Raw genomic sequence first — 15,855 nt, forward strand, 5'->3', positions numbered from 1 at the left:
GGAGCCTCTTGCCAACTGTGGTACCTTCTCTCAGCTCCCGTGGCCCCCAGGCTGCCTCTGTCCACTGCACTGCAGACTCAAGGACAGGACCTCCTGGCTAGCGCCCTCAGCCCGAAGCTTGGTACTCACTCATTCACTGAAGAGCTACCCACTGTGGGCCAGGCCCTGTTCCAGGTGCCAGGTGCTAGGCACTGGATCGTGAGCAAGGTGGCCAGCTGCCTGCCTCAGAAGAGCTGGAGGGGACGGAGAGAGATGGCCAAGAGACAGCTGAGGAAAACCTGAGATTCAAGATACAAACTAAAATTGGAGAGAAAATATGAGGGAAAAGCCCAGCGCAGAGAGGCTTAGAGGGCAGGATTGTAACTTGGGTAATCAAGGAAGGCTTCCCTGAGGAGGTGATGTTTTTGCTGGGACCAGAAGAAATCCAGGAAGCAGCCATGAAAGCACCAGGGCAAAGGGCATTCCAGGTGGACAGAAGAACGGAGGAGAGCCAGGTGGGCATGAGCGGGGCATGTCTTCGGAACACACTGGTATGGCTGGGGGAGAATTCTTGGGAAATGCATACAGCAGGAGCTTAATACATGTTTATTGTCCTGGGCTTAGAAGCCACAGCTTGGTGCTCTGAGCCCAGATGAACTGTCCACCTGACCCACAAGGGACTCACAGTCAAGGGCCACAGACCCAGCAGGCTGAGGACCAACTACACCCATGTCACCCTTTCACTCATTTCCTCATCAAATTTTAACTGAGCACCTGCTAAATTCAGCCTCAACCCAGGGGCCAAGGACAGACGTAACCAAGGGCTGGTCCCATGTGTTCTGGAACCCACAGTGACCCTGGGAGGCACCAAGCACTCTCCTCTCTGGGAGAGGCATCTGCTCCTACCCTACAGAACACAGTCGAGGGGCAGCTGGCCCTGCAGGACCTGGGTAAGGCCACCCAGGAGTGGCAATCGCTGAACCTGGCCCTGACCAGGCCTCTCCAGGCTGGAATGTGGAGAGGGTGTTCCAGGAGAGAGAACAGTGCGTGCCAGGAGCAGACGCATACAGCCTGGCTTGACCCCCACAGGTCATGACAGGGTACCCAGGGCCAGCAAGGAGAGATGGGCGTGGAGAGGCCACGGCAGCCAGGGATTGGACTGGACCCACGGCCGGCAGAGGTCACCGTGAGGCTTCTCTGCTTGTTCACTGTACGCAGAGTGAGGAGTCTGGGCAAGCGCCGAGCGCTGGGCCTTTTGGGGTGGGGGTTGCCTCTGTGCCGACACGAGGCGGGCAGGGCTGGCCCTCTCACCTGGCGGAAAGCTCTGCCAAGGGTGAGCCCGGCCTCTCCACATCTCCTGACCTGCCATGTGACAGGACGCTCCCCTGCCCCTCACCTGGCCACGGGCATTCCTGCGGTTGGCAAGGCCCTTGTGCCAACAGTTTGTTTTTGTGTGTCCCTCACACCTGGGTGTGGCCGTCTTCTCCACCTCCCGTGGCTGCAGGTACACAGAAAGGTTCCCAGCCATGGGAGGCGGGGCGGGTGGCGCCTCACTCCATGCTCCCAAAGTGCCCCACCTCTCCCCTCTCCGCCCTCTTGAGGAAGAGGGCAGATGGCAGGTGCATCTCTAGCCCCAGCACGTGAGCTTGGGACCTGCCCATCTGGACCCTTCTCCTTAAGGGGTAGCTGGGAGCAAGACCCCTGAGGGGCCCGGGGAAGGGAGGCAGGTCCTGATACCCTTTCCCATCAGTCTTCCTCCCCGGGAGAGCCCAGGGACACGCAGTGAGTGTGGCAACTGGGGAGGCTGCAGGTGGCACGTCCCTGTGTTCCACGTGGGAGCCTGTGGTTGAGTGGGTGCCGGTCGGAGATAGTCTCTGCAGTGGAAGAAGCCCCTCGGTGCCCAGATGTGGCCAGGGTGTCCCTGCCTGTGCCAGAGGGGCCTTGGAGCCGGCTGGTGTGGTCCTAAGAGAAGGAAGGCTTTCCCGAGGTGACACACCTCCCTGGGTGACGCCTGCCCTGGCGCCCCTGGTCCTGACTCCACCTTGGCCCAGACCTTTCCAGCCCATATGCTCGGACCCTCCTGGGGTCCTGTGATCCCACCCAGATGTTTGGAATGGGCCTGGAGTCCAGCCTTCAGTCCTGTCAGAGGGAGGAGGCCAGGACAGTCTTGGGCCTGAGGCCTCCCCTTCCCAGGAGCACCGGGCTGGTGTCTGCACCTGGAGAGGCTCTGCTTTCCTGAGAACCAAGGGCTGGTGGAGTCAGGTTGCAGTGGCCCTGGGGGAGGGGGGTAGCTCAGGTGGCAGCGCCCTGGGAGGCTGCGAGCCTCAGGCTTAGGTAACAGCGCCAACCCCTCCCTCCTCTGCAGAATGGGGAAGCTGGGTGAGGTCAGCTGGGAGCCAGAGAGGCCGTGGAGATTGGCTTCATGCCCCTAGGAGGTGGCCTGCAGGTGTGGGGCCCATGCACACACGTGTGCTGACATGCAGGGGTGTAGGGGCTCGTGTGCACATGCACATCCATGCTCTGTGTCATTTGCTAGTGTGTGTGCACACACGATATCCACGTGTCTCTGTGTGTGCACCTGGTGGAAGGCGGGGGAGCGGGTCACCCTGCTGCCTCTGGCAGGACCCAGCCCCACCCCAGCGTCTGTGTTCCAGCTTTGTCTCTGGGTAACATTCAGTCCCAGGACTCCGAGGGCCCACCAACGGCCAGGATCCAGATATTGGAAGATATCTGACCGTGCTCTGCAGCCAGAGGGCATCTCCAACTGATGCCGGTCACGGTCACAGGGGCCCAGAGCGAGGAAGAGCTTTCTGAGTCACACACCCCAAGAGGGGCTTTCTTCCATACCTCAGCTAAAGCCTGGTCCCAGCAGGGCTCATCTGCTAGGAGAGGCAATGGCAGGGTCCTCCCCTGGCCTCCGAGGAGACCAGTTCTCCTCCGCTGAGCCCCTTCAGGTGGTCTCTCTCCCCCTCCTTAAAAAAACCACCGGATTAAATCATGGGGTCCGCCCTAAGGACCTTATCTAGTCTAATCACTTCCGCCAGGCCCCACTCTGAACTTGGGAGCTAGATCAAGTTTCAACTCTCAATACCATTATCATAAGCCTTTGGGGACTGGGCTGGGGCTGGGGCTCAGTGGTACAGCGCTCGCCTAGCATGCACGAGGCACTGGGTTCGATCCTCAGCATCACAAAAAACAAAATGAAGGTATTGTGTCCACCTACAACTAAAAAATAAATATTAAAAAAAAAGACATTGGAAACCACACTCCTGCATGAGTTTGGTGGGGACAAGTTCATACCACCTCAGGGAGTCAGCCCAGAGGTGCTAGTGCTCTGTGGCAGAAGACCCAGGTGTGGGCGCCAGAAAGCTGGCCTTCACTGTGCCCTCAAGCAGGTCACTCAGGTCACTGGGCTCCCAGGGCAATTGACTTAGCTATTGAATGGCACTCTGCCACCCGCCTGGGGGGCACTTTTCTGAGAAAGGTGTGGGCTCACGCCTGGGAACAGTGAGGGCTATCTGAAGATGAATGGGCTGCCCCGGGAGGTGGTAGGGTCCTGTGACCGAGGTGAGCAGAGGAGAGGACCGTGGAGGGCTGAGTTTGATGAGCTGACCTGTCCCTTCCTGGCCTGGTATTTGGGCCTTTTCTGCCCTGAGGTCAGGAAAGATGTGGAAAGTGGGGTTTCCCTGAGGCCCCTGTGGACTGAGGGTGTTTGGAGATTCACACCCACTCCAGGGCCCTGGGCCCCGGGCTGTCACCAGAGATGACCCCTCCCCTCAAGCATTCCTCGGGGTCTGAACAGGGGAGGGGAGGGAATCAAGTTTTTGAAAAACCTAGCACAGGAGACGCCCTGGGACTCAGGCTGGTCCTGTAAAAATCACTGTAAATGTGAGGGCTACCATTAACATGCCCAGCTGCCAGACCATCCCCAGAAGGTCCCAGCCCACAGCCATTTCCCAGAGAGGTCCACGAGAGGCCAGAGCAGCCCCGTGGGCTTCCGTGGGCTGGATGCTCCAGGGCTTCCGTGGGCTGGATGCTCCAGCATGTACTCCCCGGCCTCGCAGGCCCAGGCTGTGCTTCGGACCCCTCTGGGCTCCACCAGGCTGGGGACTCACCCACAGCCTCCTCTGGTCCTGGCTCTCCACTGACAAACTGCATAAGTCACTCGACTTTTCTGAGCCTCAGTTTATCCATCTGTAACAACAGTGAGTCTAACCACCTTCTGTGGGGACTGAGATCATAAGGGGTTTTTGTTTTTGTTTTCTTCATGTGAAAGTGTTCAACAAGCAGCAATGAGAAATGAGACCCGTGGTGGGGGAAGCTTCCAGACTAGTGCTAATGATAAGCCTCCCTTATCCCAGAAAGTGCGGTTGGAAGGATAAGTTTTCACACAACAGGCATAAATAAATAAATATGTGGATATGAAACCTTTTTTTTTTTTTTTTTCTGTACTGGAGTCTCCTGCCTCAGACTTCTGAATTGCTGGCGTGCGTCATCACGCCTGGCAATAACATATATTTATTATCTCACATTTGCTGAAGGACAGAGATTTGGGAGCAGCTTGGCCGGTCCTGGTTCAATGCCTCTTTCGAGGTTACAGAAAAGATGATGGCTGGGAGCCAGGTACAGCTGTGCCCTCCTGTCATCCCACTTTTGGGAGGCTGAGGCAGGAGGATTGGGGTTCCAAGCCAGCCTCAACAAATTGTCGAGGCCCTAAGCAACTCAGCAAGACCCTGTCTCTAAATAAAATATAAAAAAGGGCTGGGGATGTGGCTCAGGGGTCAAGCACCCGTGGGTTCAATCCCCAGTATCAAAAAAAGAGTAAAGATGGCAGCTGGGGCTGTTTCCTCCGGAGGTTCGAGCGGGGCTGAGTTTCTACTCATGACTGCTCACTCTCATGGCTCTGGGCAGGAGAGCTCAGTTCCTTTCTGGCTGTTGGCACAAGGTCTCCCGCACCCAGGAACCTCTCCATAAGGCCACCCGAGTGTCCTCATGACATGGCAGTTGTCTTGCTCCAAAACCAGTGAGGGTAGGCAGAAGTCACAGTGTGTCACTTATGACTAGCTTTGGTAGTCACATATCAGCCCCTCAGCCATATCCTAGTGGTCACAGAGACCCACCCTGATGTGGCGTGAGAGAGGGCCCCACCTGGGTGTGACTATCAGAGGTGGGATCATGGGCACCATCTTGAAGGCTGGCCACCATAGCTTCCTGCTCCAAGACTCACAGACCCAACCCTCCTCCTGCACATACGGAAACCTAGCTGTCACATCCCTGCCCTGCTCTGTCCCCACTCTCCCTTGGTCACTGAGTCCCATGATGAGGCCTCTGTAATGCCTCTTTTGCCAGCTCCCCCAACCCCCTTCAGAGCCTCTACCCAGGGGAGACCCTTATCCCTTCTCTCTTGCACAATTGGGCTTTTCTAATCCAAAATGTCTGTGTTGCCTAAAACCTTAGTGGGTCCAACATACAGGGGAGGCACTCAGGACCCCAGGCCTGGCCTCCTCCTCTCCCCAGTCCCTGCCCACTGTTCCCACAATGGGCCTAACTTGTACCTGATCAAATGCTCTCCAAGAAAGTGACACTTCATCTCTGCCAGGAACCCATTTTTTTTCCCTCCCTGTCTGCAAAATTCCTGACATCCTTCACATGCCACCCTCTAGAGTCTTTCCCCAGACGTTCTCAGCTTTTGCTCAAAACTTGTGACCATCCCTCCCTGGGCAGGCACAGAGCCTGGCTCATCTCCTGTCCTTAGAGCCACCGGGGACCTGGGCCTGGGGCGGATGTCCTGCTGCCTGGAAGTAGGTAGGAAATTGGGAGGTCAAGTAAGATTTGTTTGACTTCAAATATGAAACCCCAATTGCAGTTCGTGTCATGGACGAGGACCTTCGTTCCACAGAGAGAAGTCCCAAGGCAGCATGGGCGGCTGGCATGGGGTGACCAGCCGCTCAGAAAAGGGCTCAGGACCTCTGCTGCATGGTCCACGCCATGGCTCCATCCTTGGTCCAGCTCCCCTTGTGGCCACAAAAGCACTACACTACCCAAGTTCAAGTTCAGGACTTGGCGGTGTCTAGAGGCAGAGGGGCCATTTCTTCTAGCATCTTTTTCTAGGAGCCGGGAGGGAACCCTTTCTCTGCAGCTTCCCGCTAGCCCCTCCCTCTTGTTTCATTGTCTAGAACCTGGTTGCCTGTGACCCCCAACCTAGCGCCATGAAGGGGGAGGAGGCCCCATCATCTGCCGTAGTGGGAGTCACAGCCTGACAATGACAGCCCTGTGGAAGACACTGCAGGTTGGGACGCTGAGGAAATGAGGTGGCTGATTCGTTTGAACTGGGGTCCTCCTCTTCCAGCCTCCTGACGGTTCCGGCACTCATTCTGTGTTTGAAAACACCATGGTCCCCATTAACTGCAGGGGGTTCCAAGGCGCCCAGTGATGCCTGAAACCACAGATGCTGCTGAACCCCGCCCATTCCTTTACTTAGGATAAAGTTGAATTTATAAATTAGGCACAGAACAGGCAGGGGGGCCTATACCTGCAACCCCAGGAACTCAGGAAACCGAGGCCGAAGGATCACAATTTGGAGGCCAGCCTGAGCAATGGAGTGAGAATTTTTATTTTCTTCAAACAGAAAATAAAAAGGTCCATGTATAGATAATATGTCCAAATCCATTTTACTGTCATGCAAAACTAAACAGAACAAATTTTTTAAAAATGAAAAAAGAAAAAGAAAAGAAAAAGGACTGGAGATACAGCTGGGGATCCAGGGAGGTGGAGCCTCCCTGATTTTAATCACCAGTATCGCTAAATAAATAAATAAATAAATAAATAAATAAAATGACGCAAAGAAAGAGATTAAGAACAGAGTAGAGTGATGATAACCATACTGGAATCAAAGTTATTTAAACTTTGTGACTTGTTTACTTCTGGAATTTTTCATTTAATATTTTAATGCCACCGTTGACCTTGGGTAACCAAAACTGCAGAAAAGGAAACTCAGGACCAGGGGCCTGCAGTTATTGAGCACCTACTACATGCTGGCTTCAGAAGTGACTCCATCTTTTTGGAAGCCCCAGGGAAAGTAGGAACTGTGGAAGGTGGATTGGCTGGCTCCAGAGGTCCCCGCTCCTGCCTGACACGGGGACACAAGCCCCTAAAAGAAGACTGCAAGGGGCTAGGGAGGTCGTTTGTCTCCCAGGGGCCTCATTCCCCATGGGAAGCCTGAACTTGGCTGGATGAGGCTTCTGGGCTTTTTCAGCCATGGTAGGGGCCCTGCCCGCACCAGGCCCAACCTCAGCCACTGCCTGTGGTGGCCAGCAGGGGCGCTAAGGGCCAAGGGCTACAACCTTAACCCCTCACACCACACCTCTTACCCATAAAGGGCCACTGTGGCTCAAGCCTAGGAAAGCTGGGACAGCCCTCAGCACTGGCCCTGTCCTGGCTGATCAGCCCGGCCAGAGTTGCCCACAGCCCCAGTGTCCAGGCGGGGGACGGGGCAGGATGGAGGGCTGGAGGGCCTGCGCCTGCAGAGCCCCAGGAGCTCTGCAGTTCGGCTCCTCCTGTCTCTCTAAGGACAGCCTGGTTCAGAGGAAGGAAGGCAGAGAGCCAAGGTACAAGATGGGCAGTGTAGCTCTGAGCCTGGCTAAGGAGCCCCCGCCCTCCCGCCTGAAGCAGGCCAAGGGTGGGGAAGGGCAAGAACTGGTGGTGGTCCCATTCCCTACAGGTGCCCAGGCCTGAATAATGAGTCAGGAAAGCCCCGGATGGAGATATTGCGCCAAGATTCTGTGTGACCTTGGGCAACTGCTTCAACCTCTCTGGACCCTTTTCTGTAAAATCAAGAGGTTGGCGTGCTGATCTCTGAGTGGGTCTGGATTTGGGAGCTCTGACTCTTCTACCTGCTTCCCACCCTGTGACCATTTCCGAGCTGCAAGCCAAGGGCTGGTGGCTTGGGATAATTTTCCAGGACCCCGTGAGCCACAGACCCTCATAACCATCTTCCCTGGAGGCAGCCAGCTGGGCATCATCAGCTGAAGGAGGTGGCATGGAGTGGCCAATGCCACAGGCTGGCGAGGCACATGGCTGGCCTGTCATGGCCTGTGCTTGCTACTAATCCCAGTGGGCCTGGACCCAGGGGAGTGCTGCCCAGCAACAGGGGGTGGAGCTGAGTCCTTGGAGAACCAGGGTTCATTTCGGTGCTTCAGGGCCACGTACAAGGCAAAAGCACTCCTAAAATGCATGCAGATTCGGGAGCCTTGGCCTCTTGAATGGAGTCCCTCTGCCTGATAAAGTTAAGAGGCTGCTGCCCTGGACAACCCAGGAGGGGACGGGGACAGACTGTCTCTCCCTGAGCAGGCTGACAGAGAGGGGTGGGGGTGCTTCCTGAAGCCTGGGTGGCCCGGCTCCTGGGAGACCCCAAGGCACCCGGTTCAAGCCCGGAGGTGGGGCTCTCAGGAGACCCTCTCAAAGTAGAGGAGGAGGACAGAGCAGACACCTCTTCCCACCCAGGGCGCGGACAGCCCCGCAGGCTGGCAGGCCAGGGGCCCTTCCTTGGCATGCAAGACACTAATCCCACTTGAAAAACATGTTCTGCTAAAGAGGCCAAAGTTGTTTTTTCTCCTTCCAGAGCTACAGTTTCGCCTTTTTTTCTCCAGGCAGAACCCGCCCAGGAAATTGCCAAAGGGATAATCCTGTCCTGTGGATCCGCCAGAGGGGGCTGCTCAAGAACCCCCACCCACCCTCACCCCGAAACAAAGGGTTTCTCAGAGGCACCCCCAAGTGCTGGCTCTGGGGTGAAAAAGTGTCTCTGAGTCTAAATGTGAGCTAAGTCCATTCCCTAGAAATGTGCCGAGGGCCACTTTGGAAAGAGTCATGGAGAATAATTCTAAAAACAGTGACGTGTGACCAGGGGTTGTTTCACTGCATTTTGACAGACAGCTGAGCACATTGGTCTTGTCACAAGAGAGATATCTCTCCAAAGAAGGGTACAAAGAGTTCCCAGAGAAAGGGGAACTCTATAAGGACCAGCAGGGTTCTTGGCATCTCTGACAGAAAAGAATTTCAGCACGCGTCAGTGAAAGGCAAGGGCAGGTTTATTTAGGAGCACGGGTACACGTTCATGGGAAAATGGGACAATCTCCAGAGAGACGCCTTTGGGGATAAAGGAAGGAATACTCATTTAGGGGAGAATGAAGGCCACCTTGAGAGTGGGAGACACATTAGCCCATGGCCCTGAGTGCCCCTGCTGGCCATGAGGGACTCTCAAGATAGTGTAGCTCTCTTTGCTTCATCTATTTACTGGGGGCTTAATTAATAGTGCACAGGTAGATTTACAGATTTCCCAGGAATTTGGGAGGAACAGGCCTGGAAGAGACACTGACTTACAGAGTGACAGGCCTCAAAAGGTATGCAGAACTTCCAAATTGAAATCTGTTTGCCCCTGGGCATGGTGGAGCATACCTGTATGCCCTCCCAGCAGGTGAGGCCAAGGCAGGAGGATCCCAAGTTCAAGGCCAACTTCCACAACTTAGTGAGGTTTTAAGCAACTTAGTGAGATCCTTGTCTCAAGATAAAAAATAAAAAGGGCTGGGGATGTGGCTCAGTGGTTAAGTGCCCCCTGGGTTCAATCCCTGATACCCCCTCTCCCCGCCAAAAAAAGTATAGGATAGGAGATGTGAAGGTTGTATGCAAATATGACTCCATTTTATGTAAGCAACTTGAACATCCTTAGATTTTAGTATCTACAGGTGATCCTGGGATTCATCCTCTGAGGATATCAAGGGACAATTACATATAAATATGAATTGAAAACATGAGGAGTGAATTTAAATTTTCTGTCATTACAAACCATCTACCTGTGACTTTGTGATGTCATATTCTTTTTCTTTTTTGGGGAGTACCAGGGATTAAACTCAGGGGCACTCGACCACTGAGCTACATTCCCAGCCCTATTTTGTATTTTATTTAGAGACAGGGCCTCACTGAGTTGCTTAGCACCTCGCTTTTGCTGAGACTAGCTTTGAACTTGAGATCCTCCTGTCTCAGCCTCCCAAGCTGCTGGGATGACAGGAGTGTGCCACCGCGCCCGGCAATATTCTTTTTCTTTTTTTTTTTTTTTTTTTTTTTTTTTAAAGAGAGAGTGAGAGAGAGAGGGGGACAGAGAGAGAGAGAGAGAGAATTTTAACATTTATTTTTTCTTAGTTCTCGGCGGACACAACATCTTTGTTGGTATGTGGTGCTGAGGATCGAACCCGGGCCGCACGCATGCCAGGCGAGCGCGCTACTGCTTGAGCCACATCCCCAGCCCCGATATTCTTTTTCTTGAAGGGGTCTCCAGTATGCATAGGATTTCACAAAATCTGCTCTGGCCCTTCTAGAATCCTTTGGGGGGAATAAAAGACCCCCCCTCCCCTTGTCCCTCTCCATGCTCACCCCGGCTGGTCATTCCTCCTGCCCTAGTGGTAATGGATCAATATATTCCCCTTTGCTTTGTTTATCTTTGTTAATCCACCAAGGTGAGTGGTAGATCTAAGGGAAATGGATAACATAGATATTCCTACTTCATTATCGTACTTTAAAAATAATCTTGTAATCGCTTCTACCAGGATCAGTTGTTCATGTTATAAGAGATGGACATTCGACATATGTGATTCAGCTCAGCCAAAGAGAAACCTGAATCAGCCAGAGATTTCATACATTGATGGGCCACCTGAAGAGGCGATGAACTCCCAGTCATGAGGTGTGTGCAAACAATGTTGAACATCATCAGCTGCTGAGGAGGACATTCCAAACTGAGGAGGAAGGGATTCCAGGCAGCTGATGTGTTAAATGAGACCCTGAGAGTCTCTGGGGGCAGAGGCATGGAATGAGACCAGCCTAACTTGTAGGTGAGAAGGTCTCAAGATTGGGGTTTGGACAGAAAGGGTTTTGGAAATCTGGAATGACCTTGGGGAACATTACGTCAGCTCAGTGTCCCCACATTTGGGGCAAGGGGTCCTCACTGGGGTTTTCGGGATTCCACGCCCAGCCCTGGCCTGGGAGAGGCTGAGGTGTCTCCATGTGTTCCTCTGCGGGTGCAGGGGGAGCCCAGAAGCCCTGTGTCAGTCCCAGGTCAGCCCTTGGTCTGCTGGATACAGTGCAAGACACCTCAGTTTCTCCAGCCGGGACCAGATGGGACGCTTAAGAATAATTTTGTCTCATCACAGGTGATAACACAGATAGTGTGTGTGACACCTGAGGCCCCTAATTTCCAGTGCCCTAGAATCTGTCAGCTCATCTCCATGGTGGGACAGAGGCTGTTTCCTCATGTGTAATCTGGGAACTGTGGTCCCCATCTTTGAGAACTGTGTAAGGTTTTCTTGTTGGTACCAGGCACTGAACCATTGAGCCACATCCTCATCCCCTTTTAAAATGTTTTTTAAATGTCTTAGAGACAGGGTTCCACTAAGTTGCTTAGGGCCTGGCTAAGTTGCTGAAGCTGGTCTTGAACTTGCGATCCTCCTGCCTCAGCCTCCCAAGTCGCTGGGTTACGCACCCAGCTTGTGCAAGGTTTTCATTCCATCTCTGGTTCTCTATGATCAACCTGTTTTGGTGTCACTTGGAGGGCTCGTGACAGCCAGCAGGGCCTCACCTCCAGGGTTTCTTGTGGGGACACAGGAAGGGACCTGAAATGTGGCCTTTCTAACAAATCCTTAGGTCATGCAATGCTCCTGCTTGAGGAACACACCTTGAGAATCACTGAAAGTGACTTGAACATGAGATGAGTCGGCTGGAGACGCCAGCCCCTGAGGCCAACTTCCATTTCTGCTAAGTGACTGTTCAGAGGCACGTAGCAGGTGCCATGTGCCATCTGAACTGTGAAGGTGAGAGCCAAGCAGCCTTCTCCTCGGAAGCCTTTTCGCTGCGGTTGCCATGGCAACAGTCAGAGCAGCCAGGAAATTTGGGGAACAGAACCGTGGGGTCCTTTGCTGTATTGGGGAGAGAGGGTCAAGGTCCTGGCCTAGCTGCATGTGGATGAAAACGTGAAGGAAAGACAAGGAGGAAGGACGCGAGTTTCACAGTCTCCTCTCACCTGGGGACACCCTCCCATTTCCTCCCTAACTCGCCCTGGCTTCTGTGTGCAAACCAGGGAAGGGTTTCAACCCCATTACATAACAGAGAAAGGAACAAAGGGAAAGGTGGTGGTGTGGGAGGATCAGGGGAGTAGCAAGGAGCAAAGAAACATCCCAGGGCCTTGAGAATCACCAGCCACAAGGACATTCACGCTTATTAGCCCAGTGAATCCTTGCCCAAACCCAGAGGCCCCCAGGATCCCCAAGGTCACACAACTGGCTCAGCCTTGGCTTAGCCCAGATAGGAAACCTGATCAACTGTGGCTAAAGGCCCTGTTTATTCTTTCATCTCAGCACTGCCTGTTTGAGACTGTTGAACTTTGGGCACGGTTGTGAGAGCCTGGGTGTGTGGGGGTGGCAGGGAGGCAGGTCTGGGGAAGTTATTTGAACACTTCAGGGAGTCAGGGTGGTCATGGGTCTGGGCTTTGTCTTGACAGCTACGGCACCCTCCTGTGTCTCTGCTCTCAGGCTGGATCCAGACAGCACCCCGTTAGTGCACACTCGCCCCAGCCCCCAGGTCTGACTTCAAGCAGCGATGCTCAAATTTGAATGTGGATCAGAGTGAAGTTTATTTAAAATTTCCATCTCTGCCTTGCCTCCAGAGAGTCTGATCTAGTGATTGGAGTAAGGGTGCCGCATGACGATCCTGCTGCAGACACAGGTGGCCTGCTGGTGGCCACTGGAGTCATCCAGGGGCACTGCTTCTCTTGTACTTCCCCTGGAAGTCCCCAGATTTCAGGAACGTCTGGTTCCGGTCCCACCACTGCCCATGCCTAGGAACTCCAACAACTTCATCTGGTCCCGCAGCACTGTCAATAGACAGCTCACCTGGTAGTCAGCAGGCCACACTCTGGTTTAGTCACCCTGGTTGCCAGGGCCTTTACTCTCTGTCTGGGGCCCTTTGCAACAGAGGCTAGAGCACAGAAAAACACCCCATGTGTGGTGAACAGAGTTCAGGGTGCACCAGCCAAAGGGGGCTACTCCACTTCTTTGCCTCGGTTTCCTCATCTGTAAAACAGGGAGGAGACCACATGCCTATCAAAGTGCTTCAGGAAGTTCAGGGTCTTCTGAGGCACAAGGGCAGGCACAAGGTTGGGTCAGGGGTTGACATCAGGGAGGTGGGTCTCAGACCCCCTTCTTCCTCTCCTTGTTGACAGTAGTAAGGCTACTCTCCACCTTGCTGTCACTCATTCATCCTTTGGTATCACATGTCTCAGGACCCCAGCAGGAGGGCAGGGACAGAACATCTAATTCCCCATTTTGTTGATGAGAAGACCAATTTCTTAACCAGGTTAGAAGATAAATAGCTTTGGCCAAGGCCAACTATTTGATTAGCAGCTAAAAGGAATTGGGCTCCTGATCTCCAGGTGGAGGTTCTTTTTTCCTGAACGTTGGTAACTGCCTTGTACTTGCCCTGCAGGGTTACCCCCATCCCCCCAGTGCTGTGGATTCAGCTTGCATCCTACAGGAAACCCCAAGGAAAGCCGCCAGGACAGTGCTTAACTCAGTGGCTTGGAGTGCCACTGGTGACACTTCAGACACTATATCAGATAACTGGTATGACATTTGTGACATTTGTATTTATGTTTCTAGTGTTAGGGGTAGAACCTAAGGCCCTGAGCATGCTAGGAGAGCACTTTACCCCTCAGCTACATTCCCACAAGAAGCAGCCACACCCCTCTGGTATCTGTGGGAAAGGTCAACCCAGCCCCTCCAGGCACCATGCTGATGAGGTCCTTCTTTTTTTCACTTGTGAGGACAGATGGCCCCATCTTGGCTCCACTGGGCATGAGCCCCTGCTCAGGCAGAGGCTTGGTAGCATGATTTTGGAGGCCTGAGTCCAAATGGAACAGGAGAGTCAGCCAACTGGAACAGGGTCCCGAAGCTCTCAGCCACGGGTGCTGCCTGGTTAGGAAGGTGGAGAGCTGTGCCAGCGTGGGAAATGGTGCCCTTCAAAGGTGAGAGCTGAGCAGACGCTGCCCAGGGGCTGGGGAGGGTGCCCTTGTGAGCCACTCCCCCAGATCCAACCACTGGTGAGGATAGTCTCACCAAGGACACAGCGGGAAGTGGGAAAGGTTGGATGTGCTGGGAGAAATGGTAACCGTGTAAACACCGACTAGTTGGGCACCATCACCTGTCTGAGCCTTTACACACTCATCTGTCAAATGGGATGCTAAGTATCAACTTCCAAGAGATGTACAGTAACAGGGTTTAGCACAGTACTTGGGATCTAGTGGGTGTTGAATAGATGGTCATCAGTGCCCCACCCCCCACAAACAGAAGCACATCCTAAGAACTCAGTAAATATTTGGTTTTATAGAATAAGGAAAAGTTTTGAGGGATCGTGGTGATTATAAGCTACTGATACAGGTAAGCTGCCTTTGTGGGATGCTCCTCCCCCCGGCTGGGCACAGTGGTGCACACCTGTAATCCTAACCTCAAGGCCAGCCTGGGCAACTTAGCAAGACCCTGTCTCAAAATTTTATAAAAGGCCTGGGGATATGGCTCAGTGGTAGAGCACCTGCCTAGCAGGAGCAAGGCCCTGGGTTCTATCCTCTGGCTGCCCATTCCCTGAACTTTGACACTGCTGTAGGCCCCTGAGTTTTCAGGTTCACATTTAGGAAAGTGGGGGCGGTGGGGTACCACCTGCAGCAGAAAAAATCTCCACCCTGGTGGCCGGCAGTGCCACTCCTACCATCACACTTTATCCAGCCAGTCATCCATGTGTGGCCACATATGCACCTACTCTGGGTCAATCCTCTCTGTCATTGTGTTCTGTGGAGACAGCCCAAGGAACATGCAAACACACAGAGCCCTGGACAAGCTACAAAGTCCTTGTCTTGCAATCACTCACCTTATGTCCAGCTGTGGCCAATGTCCAGTCCCCCAGCTGGGCTTTCATCCAGGCCTAGACTGTAACTCCAGCCCCTCATGCCTGGGGGGGAAGGGTCCCTGCCCCTTTGGTTCTTTTCACTCAAGCCTAAGCTCCTAAGCTCTAGCCTATTTTTCCAGAATCTTCTGTGCCTTCACCTGGCACCTGCTTCCGGCTGCTTGCATTTGCTGGGACTCTGAGTGGGGAGGTGTAAAGAGGAGGTGGCTGCTGGGATTCCAATGCTCTGGAAACAATTTAATGGAGGAAATACTCTGGGCTGGACACACTCAGAGGGCCAGACAGTCCTGTGGGAGCCATTACTTCTGGCCAAGAGATCTGAGTGGCTTTCCAGAGATGGGAGCATGGGCAGGAGACGCAGATGTGAACATGGAAAAGAACCACACTCCAGCTGACTAGGGGTAACACACAACATTTACAAGGATCTGTCCCGCTTTGGTGGAATGCAGAGATTGTTGATGAAAAGTTAGCTGATCAAGCTGGAAAGACAGGGTGGCACCAGATTTCGAATGTCCTTGCATCCCGTGCTTAGCATCTAGTCATTCCACAAGCTTCCATAATGCACCTGCCACAAGAAACTTGAATTCAGCAGGCAAACTGGATAGGAGCAGAGAGTTGTCCAAGAGCCTTGGAACAGGTCTCTAAACAAAAGCTTACTGACACCTGATCCATGGATAACTTGAAGATTCATTTATTTTAAACAGTACCCTAAAGAGCGAGCCCCCACCCCCCAAAAGAGCAGGGCTTCACGGGAAGAACGTTGTGGTTCTGGGGGTGGCTGGTTCTTCTGTATGTACCGAGTCCAGCATGATACCAATGTCAACATTGTTTGTTGACTTGACTTCTAGGCCCTGGCTTCAGACCAGGCAAAGAAAACATTTA

General features: G+C 53.5%; 1 protein-coding gene across 1 annotated transcript in view; it reads left to right on the forward strand.

Moving 5' to 3' along the window:
• The first annotated feature begins 13,941 nt into the window (after positions 1-13,941).
• The window catches only part of Por (cytochrome p450 oxidoreductase), a 56,805-nt gene continuing 54,891 nt past the window's right edge, over positions 13,942-15,855 (forward strand). The window contains exon 1 of the mRNA XM_026396863.2: positions 13,942-14,041. The gene's annotated coding sequence lies outside the window, so the exon portion shown is untranslated. The remainder of the gene's footprint in view (positions 14,042-15,855) is intronic.

Source organism: Urocitellus parryii, chromosome 9 (genome assembly GCF_045843805.1).
Source record: "Urocitellus parryii isolate mUroPar1 chromosome 9, mUroPar1.hap1, whole genome shotgun sequence".
Lineage (NCBI taxonomy): Eukaryota > Metazoa > Chordata > Mammalia > Rodentia > Sciuridae > Urocitellus > Urocitellus parryii.